The sequence below is a fragment of the Marmota flaviventris genome, chromosome 8 (genome assembly GCF_047511675.1).
Source record: "Marmota flaviventris isolate mMarFla1 chromosome 8, mMarFla1.hap1, whole genome shotgun sequence".
NCBI lineage: Eukaryota > Metazoa > Chordata > Mammalia > Rodentia > Sciuridae > Marmota > Marmota flaviventris.
Genome location: NC_092505.1, coordinates 11,809,286 through 11,823,462, shown reverse-complemented (window position 1 = coordinate 11,823,462; position 14,177 = coordinate 11,809,286). Strand labels below are relative to the sequence as shown.

Here is a 14,177-nt window from a genome sequence, read left to right as displayed (position 1 = left end):
TTTTCTGGAATGTCTTCTAATGTACCAAAAGCACAGTCCATGACCCCAAAGCACGGGCCAACCTTCATCATTTGATGTTTCTGATAACCCATTCCCCCCTCTTACCCAGCCTTCCTTAGCCTCCCCCTCACTCCGCCATGTTTCGAGCAGCCCCTGAAACGCCTTCCTTGGAGATCACCAAGGCCATTACAGTAAAACCAAGGGTTTTCCGTAGCTTTTCTCTTCTGAGTGGCTTTCCATGGGCTCAAGGAGCTGACTTCCTTCTTGAACTCCTGTCTCACAGCCTGCTCCCTCAGAGAGTTAATCCATGCTGAGGGCTTTGGACATCCTCTCTTCACCAAGTAGAAGGAAAGCAGTAGTCAGGGCGCCTGGCCTTCACCTCTGGCAGGCTGGAAGTCCTGGCGTGAGTCATTGAACTTCTCTGAGCTTTCATTGATAACCATGTGCTGCCCTACCTATCCATAAAGACACATTTGGGGGTGCCTGCCACCCCACACTCTCTCCTCCAAGACCTGTTCCCCAAGGGGCCTGGGCAACCATTTTTGCATTGTGACCCTGATGGAAAGATTATTGCCTGATGGAGACTATCTAAGGAGAGTCAAAGTCTTGACTGGTCAGGGACTAAAAATATACTATCTTCCTCAAAAAAGCCTGAGCAAAACCCTCAGAGTGTGTAGTCTAAATATGGGTCCAGGATGATGACACCAGGCAAGAGAGTCATCTCGAAGAATCATCAGACAACAGCACCAGCCAGGGGAGGCAGGAGAATCATACAGATGGACAGACAGCTTCAGGGACAGGAGACAGTTCTGAGGATGTGTCTCATACAAGTCTCTGACTGCTCCCAGGTTCTCCCGAGGCTCAGCCGTTCTCCAGATCTATGAGACATACTCAGATCCTTTCAGCTGACTCCTTTTATTTCTTTATCTGATTATTTCAACTAAAAAGCTTTGACCAGCAGCGAATCTCCCATAAGAACGGAGGAAATAGGAAGCCAGAAGAGAGCCAACTCCTTTTAGTTCAATAAAAGTTCTGCCTCTTTATGAAATCTCTGCAGTGTTCCATCAGCCCCTCCAGAGTCCAAAAAAATGCCTTCTAAACATTCCCTGGGGGCTTGGCCTTGGGAAAGGGGGAATGGGAGGTGATTAGAGATAGACAAGAGCCCAGGGGCAAAGTAAGCAGAGAGAGAGGGAGGAGGGGAGATTTCAGAGTACAAGACAAACGTGGATACTCACCAAGTGTTGCCATTTTCTGTCTGCCTGATACATATTCCCTCTCCTTCTTCTTGTACTAGAAGCCCTGTTTCTCATGAAGAACCCATTCTGAGGGATTTGACTAGAGTCGCTGCCACCACCGCCAATCACTGACACCACCAGCATCAGCACCAGCACCAGTACCATGCCACAGGTGGGCACCTGACCCACACCAAGACAATCAGAGTGCACTCCATCCTGCAGGTCACTCAGGTGGAAGGGCAAGTTCATAAGATATGAATCATGACCCCGGCCAGTCTGAATCTAGCTCTTGTTCTCTAGATCACAAACCCTGAAGAAAGTATTAGCTGACGGATATCAAGGACAATCTTGGCTGTTGTCTGTCTTCAGTTCTGATTTGATGTGTTAGGGGCACTAAGCTGACCTTTCCTTTAACCGTGAACAGAGGATATCCACATTTTATTCCCAGTAAGAAATTAATTCCCAATAATAAGTTTACATAAAAGAAAGTATTAGTCTCAGAATCTCTCATTCAGATTCACTTAAATTATCATTGAAATGTTTTATGCTTCCCTCCTGGAACACCCAGATACCAACTAGAGAGTGTAGCAATGCCCAGGGCCAAGCTTCCAGCCAGCCAGATCTCACCAGCACAGTTCAGGATCGCTGACCCTCCTCGGCTCTGTGAACACTTCATAAAGTGTTCAGGCTCTTCCCATGAACAGGATCCCAAAATGGAACAAAGGAAATATAGAGAACATTACTCCAATGATTTATAAAACTGGGCCGGAGAAAAGCATGTACGTCCACAGGTGGGAGAAAGAGGGTAAAAAAGGAATGAGAAGGAGAATCAATGAGAAAAAGGAATGACAGAGTAGAAGTGAAGCAGTGGCGGGAGAGACAGCAGAGGCAGAGAGAGGAAGATAAGTGCAAAGAGGACAAGGAGGAAAGAACAGGGAGATGGCTATATCCAGACCCATCCCTTCTCTGGGCCTCCATTTCCTTCTCTGGAGCACACATAGGCAGGCCAGCTGCATAGTTGACAGAGCCCAGTGCAAAATCAAAATGGGGAACCCCTCCTTCAAAATGTATTTAAAAGTCAAGATAGCAACCACATAGTATTAAACCAAGTGTGGGACTGTGGAGCCCTGTGCTATAGGGCAGGTCACATGCCAGTGAAGCTGGCCCCATCTGCAGGGAAAGATGACCTAGATCAGGGTTTTCCAAGGGTGCTCTGCAGGCTTCAGTTCAAGAACAAGAGGTTCCTTAATCTCATAACTGGGAAGCAGCTCACATCTCCTGTTCTGTCCTTGAAAATTCATAGAACACATGAACAGCTCCAAGGAGCCCTTGCTGAAAAGAAATTTGTATAACATCATTGAAACCAGCATTTCTCAAATCTAGTTGACACCAGAAACATTTTTTTTTCTTAAATTCTCTGTATGAACACCCCCACAAAGCCCATTGCACAAAATGCTTTGTGGTCTTGAGGTTGCTGGAGCCGTTACCCATGGCAGCCCTTCCTGCTCTCAGACTTGATGCTCAGAATCTTCTCTGCTTGGCCTTGATGAGGACAGCAACCTCTTTGTGACAGACTGGATGGAGTTGGGGAGTGAGAGAGGGATTGGAGATTTCTGTGGCTGCAAAACCTGGAAGGTTCTCAAAGACAGCCTATCAACTCCCTAAACACCCTGCACTCTGGCATAGAAAAGCCTTTGTTTTAATGTAAACCCTTAAAAAGTTACCTCTTCACCAATTTCTAACCTCTCCAGAACATTTTCACAGGGGGGCTTTGATACCATGTTGCAGGACAGGGATTCCTTGGTTATAATAAATAAATACAATGTTCGTAGAACCCTTGCATGTCAGATAATTGTATCAAGTATATAACTTTCCAGGGGAGAATTTATATCAGAACCATTAGTGCTATAACAGGTTCAATCAGAAACCCAGGAATTCCTGAAATGATTTTGTTAACTTTCAATTTTGTTGATAACAAAGTTTAATGCAAAAGAAAAATTCAAGAGCAGGCTTTTTGTTTCTCCATAAATAGTAGAGTAAGGAGGGAGGCATTTTTTGGAGCAGTAAAACAAAACAAAAAAAACACTCAAGGTTGAATCCCATATCTGTCTTTGTTGCCCTGGGCAACTCATTACATTCTTCTCTCTGTGCCTTGGTTTTCTCATCTGCAAAGTAGGAATACTTGTATTAGTAAAGATTCCTTTAGCAATAAGCTAATGCAGGAGCAAGTCATCTTAACAATGAATCACAGCTGGCTCACTCATGTAACTCTTCACCAATTACAAGTACAATGCTCCAAATTTCCACAGGAGGCATGGGCAGATCAGAAAGAAAACAAGTTATGAACATGCTTGAGAATATCCCTCATGGACCATTTTACTTAGAACATAACCAAGTACTACGGGATATGCCTTCTTTGGAAATTCATAGTTTCCTTTGCAGGAAACCTTATGAGATACACCAATGGTCCTTAGTGAGTACCCTGTCTGGCAGGGACTCTCAGAGTGTGCTGGCGACACCTGCTGGCTTGGAGTGGTATGACAGGTGTGCTCAACAGACAAAGAGAAGTGGTCTGGAATCTCCTTGAATGGGGAATTTGAGAAATTGAGACCAGAAATAAATTCTAACCTGGGGTCTTGCTGCTCAACATTTGGCAGATGTGCAGCATGGGCATCTCCGGGAACTCGATGGAATGTAGAAGTAGACTCTACATTCTAATGAGACCCTCCCAGTGATTCATGTTTACTGAAATTTAAGAAACACATTCTAGACCACTTAACCTAATGAATAAGTGTCAAAGGAGGACCACGAGGTGGAAGCTACATTCAATAAATAAAAACAAAACACCCAGCAACTCATAAAGTTTAGCACTTCACCTGTATCTGGTTCAAGCCCTTTGTTACACCTGTGTGAACTGAGGCCTTCCCCTCCCCCACAACAGTGATATCTCTCCCTCTTTAAAAAACAAATCCCATTTCTTACTTATTCTGTCAAAGCTTTTCTTTCTCTCCCACAGGAACATTTCTACAAGTTTACAATGAAATGACAGGAAAACAGGATTCCCATTACGGAAAATGTGCTTTAATATCTTATTTTTTGAGATAACTCAAGAGTTTCTTCATTGCGATAGAAATGGATTCTAGGAAATTTAAACAAAAACCACACAAATGAAATTTATTATATGGATATGGAAGTAGCTTGCAGAATAAAAATACAAGCTGAAAGATGGGGTCTCAGATTGAAGCGGGGTACATCCGGTGTCCAGGAAGCTGATATTTTCAGGGTCACCGGACAAACAGGTTTAGCCTTCCCTGTGTCACTGATCAATGTATGAATTTGGGGGACAGAGAATCTGTTTGACCCAGTTTGGTCATGCCCAGCCTTTGGATAAAGAAGGGCAGGCATTTTTACTTGAACAGTGTATCTGATGAGGCAGGTACTTGGAGAGCTCCCACTGTCAGCACGGGTTCTGATTGGTCAGGGGAGGATATACCACGTCATTCCAGTGATACACATTTTGACTATTACTCCAGGAGGGGAGCAGGTGTCCAAAGGAAAACTGAGGTGCTATAGCTAACAAAGAAGAAAAAGATAATAGGAGGCAAACCAATCATGCTCTCTCCACATCTCTCCGTGGCAAAGTAGAAGTGCACCAAAGCATTGATTAATGAGTATACTGATAACATATCTACTCTAAAACCTGGGTGTCTATTATTTCAACAGGATTCTCTGTCTTTGTTTCATGACATTTTATTTTCATTTTTGGTACTGGGGATTGAACCAAGGGGTACTCTATCAGGAAACTGTACCTCAAACCCTTTTATTTATTACTATTATTATTTTGGTACTAGGGATTGAACCCAGGGCATCTAATCACTGAGTCAAAACCCCACCCCTTTTTCGAATTTTATTTTGAGACAGGGTCTCAATAAGTTGCTGGGGATCTTGCTAAGTTGCTGAAGCTGACTTTGAACCTGTGATCCTTCTGCCTTAGCCTCCCGAGTCATTGAGATTACAGGCGGGCTCTACCACATCTGGCCTGTTTTTATTTCTTTATAATGTTATTTGATCATTCAGTGAGATCTTGATTATCTTCGGTTCTTCAAAGCAAATCTACTTTGTACCGCACCATCACATTAAAACAGCAATTAAACAGTTGAAAGGACCTTTGCCCTCCTGAGACATCTGGCATCTCATCCCCCACTCTGATATTCTAATGTATCTAAAGGAGACATTATACAAATGGCAAAGGTCTTTTTTTTTTCCTTTTAAAAATAAGAGATAAGAAAAGAGATTGCTTAGCTATAAAAAATACACTCTGTCACCAGAGCTGCGTGAGAGATCTTTAGGAAAACATCGCGGAGGTATAAATAGCTGCAGTTTCATAGCGACATTCAGTTGAACAATGCTCAGAGCTAAAAGCTATTCTTTGCTCAGAAATTCATGCCTACAAAAGGAGACCAGGCAAGGAGCTACTCTGGGCAACTTGGGGATAATCAAGTCAGTCCGAAGCTGTCCCTTTTCTTGACATTTTGCAAGGATCCACCAGTGTCCTTGGAAAGCTAAAGTGAATGAACATGCATATCACAGAGAGGGTCTGGGGCCCTACCAACAGCCTCACAGAGGCATCTTTTTTTTTTTTTTTATTGGTTGTTCAAAACATTACAAAGCTCATGACATATCATCTTTCATACATTTGACTCAAGTGGGTTATGAACTCCCATTTTTACCCCAAATACAAATTGCAGAATCACATCGGTTACACACTCACATTTTTACATAATGGCATATTAGTGACTGTTGTATTCTGCTACCTTTCCTATCCTCTACTATCCCCCCTCCCCTCCCCTCCCATCTTCCCTCTCTACCTCATCTGCTGTTGTTCAATTCTCTCCCTTGTTTCCCCCCACCCTTTCCCCTCACAACCTCTTATATGTAATTTTGTGTAACATTGAGGGTCTCCTATCATTTCCATACGATTTCCCTTCTCTCTCCCTTTCTCTCCCCCCACTCGTCTCTGTTTAATGTTAATCTTTTCCTCATGCTCTTCCTCCCTCACAGAGGCATCTTACAAATGTTTTCTTCTCTGTGCTGAGCACTGGGCACACCTGCGAGTAACAGATGATCTTAATGGCACCAAGGGAATAAGGATGGTGCTTCCTCCTCTTCCTGTGAACTTGTACTCACAAAGAGAGCGGATGCATTCATTAAGCCCACTTGAAAGATTATTCCTTTGTCTAAAAACCATTCTATAAAATAAAATCATCTATTTTTGCACTCTTTTTTTGGGGGGAAGGTGGGGAGGTGGTATGCACTGCCCAGGAAATTTTGTCAATGCACATTTCTTTGAATCCTGTTATGGCTCTAAAATCCAAGTGGATTTTGCATTCTATGTCATATCCTGCCCTCATAAGCTTTTAAATAAGAAGCTGATGTTTTCTCCCAAACCCCTGATGCCACAATTAGCTCTCAAGTGGTGGCAAGTATATGCCACGTCACCTGATGGAGGTGGCTCAATGTGGAGCAAAGAAACAGGTCCCCATCCTGGCTCTGTTGTTCAGGTCCAGAGTGGACTCAGCTGGAACCTAACTGGCTGCATCTCAGTTTCCCCGTGTGGACAATCAGGTCCATGATTTCCATTCCCTTCATCCTGCTCTAAAAGCTTGCTTGGGCATGGTGGCACATGCGGGAGACTGAGGCAAGGAGATCCAGAGCGCTAGGCCTCCCTCAGGAATTTGGTAAGACCTTCAACAACTTAGTGAGACTCTGTCCCAACACAGAAATGAAAAGGACTGGGGGTATATAGAGATCAGTGGTAAAATGCCCCTGGGTTAAGTCCCCAGGAGTAAAGAGACAAATAAGTAGTAAAGGCCTATCTTCTGGTCATCATCACTGTGGACTCCAGGTGTGGAGAAGGACGTCTTCTCTAGGATCCATGAAGGGAACATTAAGCCACCTTTGCTATGTCACACATATCTGGGGCCCTCAGAAACTCACATTTGAAACTTCCCTTTAGACTTCTCATTTCTGGTCTGTGGACTTTGGGGAGAGAGTATAGGAAATGGGCCTTTGAATCAGAAGTCAGAAATATAAGAGGAATGGACAAGCCAAGTCCTTGACTAGGCCTCCTTTCACCCTTGGTTTTTCTTTGATTAGAACAAGGTGGCGGTGGTCAGCACCGAGGACCGCCCACAGTGCCTGTCTGTTTCTGTGGGTCATTGTGCTCACAAATGCTGAGATGGTGCCCTTGTCAGGAGCTTGGAGGGATCAATGCTATCCCTCGTGATTGAATGAAGACGGGGGACTATCTTGACAGTCTAGAATAAGGTATGGACTCTACCATCTGAAATTTAATCAGGGTAAGTGTGGTGTCTGGACCACGGATTCAGAACATCAAGTGCACAGAAACAGCTGGGGCTGTGAACGGGGCCTGGAATGTTCAGCTTACAGCAACATCGATGGCTTTGGCCCTATGTGAACCACTGCTGCAGAATGACTGGCCCCCCGTGTCCACCTCAAAGGCAGCATGGCGTGAGTTTTGAGGACAAAGTTAACCAAAGCGAGAGAAGCAGGATTCCCATTCTCCTCTGTAGCTCTGGCTACATGTCTGTCACCAACAGGAACTGAGTAGGAAGCAGGAAAGCCAGACAAAGCCATGGTGGCTAAGCAGGCGCCCATCAGGACAGCGGTGTACCTGCTGCCTGGAGAGGCCGTGGAAGGGATCTGGAATTCAGCCGGAGCCTGAAAAGATGAGCAAGGACAGTGGCAGCCTCAGGGCGGAATCTCCACCACCCGAATCAGGTAGCAAAGTCGAGAGGCTGAGAAAGAACCACCTACAAACCCAAGAGCTGATGGGAAGGAAGTGACGGGTGGCAAGCTGGAAGATGTCTTGATCAAAAGAGCTCAAAGAAAAGCCACCAGGGAGGAAAGAAGGGCTGCCCAGCTTTAATGGAGGTTGTGTGTGAAAAGGGGTGGGGAGGACCACTGCAGAGTGGAGTGACCATGACTCAGGAGACAGGGACAGAACCCATTGTGTCGCAGGGACAGGCCCAGAGTCTCCTGTGAGGGTGACAATACAAAGTTCAGTGAATTCTTCAGAAGTGTGAGGTTTGCCTAGAATGTGTTGCCCTGGGGGCCATCTCAGTGAAGCTCACAGTTCATTGATTTTGCCCTGAGCTGTTTATTCAGTTTTGGGGGGAAATTTTTGACCTAAGTGTCCTTTAAAAAAAAAAAAAACCTTAAATACCATTCATTGAGGTATTAACCTACGTGCAGATGTGAGCTCCTATCTAAATGGAGGGTGTGAAAAATTTTCACAGACTGAAGTCACCATGGAACCCAAACAGAGAGAACAGCAGCAGAACCCAGAGGGCCCCTCAGAGTCTCCTCACGGCCTCCAGCAAGGGCACCTTCCAACCTAACTTCTGATGGCATCGATGGCTTTGGCCCTATGTGAATGGAGTCCTGCGATTCGTGCTTCTGTAAGAGTCTCCCATCTCACGGGCAGTTGTGCATCATTCATCTCGCTGCTGTGCAGAATTCCAATAATGTGGGAATACATCCACACATTATTTACCCAGGGCTGGTGTTGTCCAGCTGGGGCTCTTGCAAAGACTGCTGCTCTGAATTTGTCGTGCACGCCTTCTGGCGAACTGTGCGTGCTTTGCTGTTGTTGCAGTACTGGGGATTGAACCCAGGGCCTCACGGACGCCGGACAAGTGCTCTAGCACTGAACCCCGTCCCCAGCTCATGCATACATTTGTTTGTGTTTATATTCTAACAGGGGGTGGAGTTAGTGGGTCACATCTATACCCTGTAACAACCAATTCCACTCCTAGAAAAATTTATAATTAAATATAGAGATGAAATAAACGAGATCGATAGATAAAAATCATCATTTTTGTTAGGGTCTTTGAGATGATATGTATATCATATATGAAACAGTTAAATGTGTGTAGTATTTAAGGGTCTTTGCATATCGGAATATAAAAGGGTAGCCCCATGTATTGCTCATTGAGACAAAATGTCTGAGAAAATTTACTAAAAGGAGGGAAGATTTATTTTAGCTCATGGTTTCAGTCCGTGTCACATGGGCTTGTCACTTTGGGCCTGGAGTGGCACACGTAGTGGAGAAATTGATCAGCTCCTAGCATTGGGAAGTAGGAAGAGAGATAGGAGAAAGAGATGGGGTCCTGAGAGCCCTTCCAGGTGTGCACCCCATGACCTAGCTTCCACTAACTCCCCCTCCAGAAGTTCCCCCCCACCCCTATAGCACCACAGACTGGTGACCAAGCCTCGAACACATGGCCCTGTGGAGAATTTTCCAGATTCCAACCATAGTAGCCTGAGTCTGAGAAACACCTGGAGCTACTTTTCTGGGACCAACTGGAATGTGTGTGAGCTGCCCATGTGAAATTTGGTCACTGATTTCAAACTTGTGATTTTAAATTAAAAGTTTTCGGAGGGCTGAATTAAGTTGGTAAACAATATTAACCTCTTGGACAGAATTTACTATTACGAGCAACATAGTAAGACCCTGGGCAAAGAAAGAAGCAAAAAAATGAGACAAGAAAACAAAAAATTTACTGGATCTGTGAATGAAATATATGTGAGCTAAACTGAAGGGATTAAATAGAACAAACTTTTTAAAAACTTCCCACTTTAATAGATGGAAATTCACTTGAAAACCAGCCTGGGCAACTTAGAAAGACTCCATCTCAAAATAAAAAACAAATAAAAAGTACTATGGAAGTAGCTCAGTGATGGAGTGCTTGTCTAACATGTGTGAGACCCTGGGTTCGATTCCCCAGAATCAAAAAAATAATAATTCTTAAGGAAAATTATTTTTGACTTAACAATCTGCACATACTCAAACTATTGACCAACTGTCAGGGTAGACAATAGGGTTTTTCAAACATTCAAAGTTTCAAATATACTGAGCTCTTCCTTTGTAAGATACTAGAGAATGTGTTTAACTGACATGCCAGAATAAATTGAAATGAAGACAAAAGAAATGGGACACAAATGAGGATACATTGTGTGGCACCATTATACTAAAGTTCTAGAGCAGCTAAGACTAATTTATGTGAACAGAAGTCAGATGATAGTCGCCCTTAGTAGTAGAGGTACATGGAGGCACTGGTTGGGAAAGCACAAGTAGGAACTTCTGGGTGATGTCAGTGTTTTCTATTTTGATCTCTGTGCTAGTCAGCTTTTCATTGCTGTGACAAAATACCTGAGAAAACGATTAAAGGAGGAAGGATTTATTTGGCTCACAGCTTTAGTCCTTTGGCACTGGCTCCATTGTTTTTGAGTCTGGGATGAGACATCATGGTGGTAAGGGACAAAGCCACTCACCTCATGGTAGCCAGGAAAGAGAGAGGTGGGGGGAAAGGGAGCATGCCCCCAGTGACTTACTTCCTCCAGCTGGGCTTTGCCTCCTAATAGCCCACTCAACTATGAACCCATCAGTGGATTAATCCATTGATGAGATCTGGGCTCTCACAATTGAACCACTTCTCAAAAGCCTTACCTCTGACCATTGCTGCATTGGGAATCAAGCCTTCAAGTCTTCGCGGCATGTTCCCAATCCAAACCATAAGAACTAATTGGTTGTTACCAAGTGTGGACATATATAAAATTGACATTGGTGCAATTTACTTATGCAAGTCACACCGCAAACAAAAAGCAAATTCAGAACCCTTGGGGAGGAAAGGAAAGACCCAGGATATCCAGGATGCAATGTAGGGAGTCCTCAGGTGGTGGGTGTTATGCAGGGAGTCTGAGGAGCAACCACCCCACTGGGCAGGAGCATGGAGCAAGAAAACAAGGTATCAAGAACCAAGTTGGTGTAGTTAGCCATACGGAAAATAGTGTTCAATGGAATCTTACAGTTCATTTAGAGAGTTTGGTAAGAACTATTGATAGTGATATACAAAACTAAGGGTTTAGGGTTTGGGTACAGGTTAAGCTGTTGAAATAAAGAGACTCAACAATATAGGGGTTCAATAGGAAGAAGTTTTGTTTCTCTCTTCATACAACCACCCAACTAGGTATTCTGGCTGACTCTGCATCACAATTTCATTAGAGAGCCAGGCTGGCAGGTGGCCTGTGCCATCTTCCACATAGGGCTCCATTTCAGGATCCGAGGAAGTGGCCTATGAGTTTCTTTAGACCAAGAAAATTTAAAAAACACTAGAATATAGAAGCACATATTCATTGTCCACAAAAATGCCACACGTCGGGCAGGCTTTGGAAAACTTTACTACAAAAGGCCCTTTGTGCATAAGGGATGTGTTCCAAGATCCCCAGTGGGTCCTGAAACTGTATGTGCTACATTTCCCCCATGTACACAAACTGTGATCAATTTTCACCTTTGCACTTTAAGGAAGCACTCCACATCTTCTCTTTGACATATCCAAATTGCATGTCTAGGACCATCAGTCGAATAGGGTTACTTGAGATAAACATTGCAAAACCAGAATAGTCCATTTCATAACCAAATGACTACTAAATAATTAACGGGAAGGGAGCGTATACTGCGTGGATACACTGGACAAAGGGATGATTCACATCCCAGGCAGGACAGAACAGGATGGCACGAGGTTTCATCAGACTCCTTATAACAATGTGCAGTTTAAAACTCATGTATTGTTTATTTCTGGAATTTTCCATTTCGTATTTTCAGTCCAAGGATGACCATGAATAACTGAAGCCATGGAAAGAAAAACAGATAAGGAAGGACTATTGTACACATTCAAGAATGAGCAAAAGCGTGGAGAAAAAAATGCCTCGGTGTTGTTATGAATAGTGTTTGACCTAATGGGACTATACAATACATCGTCCAGAGGACGCCCATCTCCACAGAATAAAGGGCAAATCATTCCTTCCGGAGTCACTCAGTTGTCCTATGCCCAAAGCTGGCATTCAAGTCATTCCCCAGGCATTATCATAAGAGAATGTTTTTGAGACTGACCCAAGGGGCAGTGCAGACCCAAGACACTCCCGTGTCTTTCCTATGAAAACGTTGTTTCTCTGTGTGCAGCTAAGTGACCCTTCTGTGCCACTCAATGCCAGATCCTGGCTTCATTGACTCTGCTCTAAGGACTTCATTCTGCTAACAAAGGCTCTGAGATGGGAGGAGTCGTGTGCCCCTTGGAGGATGTGTGGTCAACACTGCCGTCCAGTTGAGAAAGCAAGATCTCCCTGCTCCTGACCCCACTGCCGTTTTCCACGCTTCCAGACCATGGCTTTTTTCTGACTCTCAACTCACATTGTGGGAACTGAGCACCACAGTCAGCTTCAGGAGCCACTGTTGCCATGGGTTACATGAATTCAAAACCAAGCATGGAACCCAAGCAGCCCCTTAAATATCAGTCCTCAAGTGGGAAGCCAAACAAAGTGCAGCACATGTTATAAGGAGACCGGAGACCAGGCAGGGGACGAGCGCACCTCCGCAGCCCCGTGGATGGCTGCTGCCTGGAGCCAGCCTCGATTTGTTAACAGCTGCTAAAAATATTCTCTCTGCGTGGTGCTTGCTAGTTGTGGCAAATACCCAGAGAAATGAGAAGGAATATGTTTGCGTGATTTTAGACCTGTGCAGCCACGAGCCACTTGTGGCCACTGAGCACTTGAAACCTGGGTTGCTGAATTAAGATGTGCTGGAAGCATAAGATAACATACCAGATTGCAAAGAATTAATGTGAAGAAAGAATTTAAAAAATGTCTCATTAATATTTTTAGAGTATTTCATACAGTAGTCACCACATTGGCTTTTATTAAAATATATAGTGGGTTATAATTTGAGTTAAATAAATTATATTATTAGAATTAATTTCGCCTGCATCTTTTTACTTTTTTAATGTGGCTACTGGGAAATTTTAAATGATAAGTGTGGCTCTCATTTATTAATCGCATTTTATTTCTTTTGCAGAACTGTGGGTCAATCCTCCCAGAGGTATGTCCTAACTTCTCTTTTACCCCTTCTTAACTCACCCCAATTCTTGCTCCCACTCAGTTCTTCTCTCTTCCTCTCTTTTCTGTTCCTCACTTTCCAGGTGTTCCCTTGGCTTTTCCTGTGTGTGTGTGTGTATTGGTAGGGAAAGAGGTAGAGACAGATTAGTAGGAAGTGAGCAAGGCAAGCCTCTGGCGTCTTTCCTTATAGGGGCACTAATCCCACCATGAGAGCCCCATTTGCATGACCTCACCTGAACTTAGCCACTTTCCAAAAGCCCCCAAACTAAATGCCATGACATTGGGGCTTCAACATATGCATTGGGTGGGTGCGTGATTCAGTCCACAGCACCAACAGACAAGTTTCAGGCACCCACTAGTAGCTTTTAAGCCTCACCGACATCTTAGCTGGGGCTAGCAGGCAGTGCAGATGGAGAGAACCACTTATTCAAAAGAGATGCCTGTTGAAAGTACCCCATTTCCCATTTCTCTTATGCAGAGTACAGTAGCAAGAGCTTTGGAGGCAGACTTCCTGGTTTGAATCTTAGTTTCTCTGCTTACTAGCTGTATGCTCGGGGCTTACCCTCTGTGCTAACAATGAGACCTACTTATTGGGTATTTGTGGAGGGGGAGTTAATGCCATGATTAGGTAAAGTTTTGGCACTTAGTGAATCTTTTAAGATATACAATTATTCTTCCCATCAATGGGCAGAAGCAAGCTTACTGAAAAAGCATAAGTGTGTGTGTGTGTGTGTGTGTGTGTGTGCGCGTGCGCACATGCTGGTAGGGAAAGAAAACAGAAGAGAAATGTAGAACCAGGCTTGGAGGTGCACACCTGTTATCCCAGCTACTTGGGAGGCTTAAGTAGGAAGAAAGATCACGAGTTTGAGGCCAGCCTGGACAACTTAGGGAGACCCTGTCTCAGAGATTTTTAAAAAGGCTGGAAATGCAGCTCAGTGGTAGAGAGCGTGCTAGCATGTGTGAGGCCCT

General features: G+C 44.2%; 1 long non-coding RNA gene across 2 annotated transcripts in view; it reads left to right on the top strand.

The window, feature by feature from the left end:
- The window catches only part of LOC139706697 (uncharacterized), a 35,179-nt gene that overhangs the window by 20,678 nt on the left and 324 nt on the right, over positions 1-14,177 (top strand). The window contains exon 2 of one of the 2 annotated variants that reach the window (XR_011708303.1): positions 13,168-13,191. This is a non-coding gene — a long non-coding RNA (uncharacterized lncRNA). Of the gene's footprint in view, positions 1-1,294; positions 1,403-13,167; positions 13,192-14,177 lie in introns of those variants that run through there. The other variant, XR_011708302.1, reaches the window with a different exon arrangement.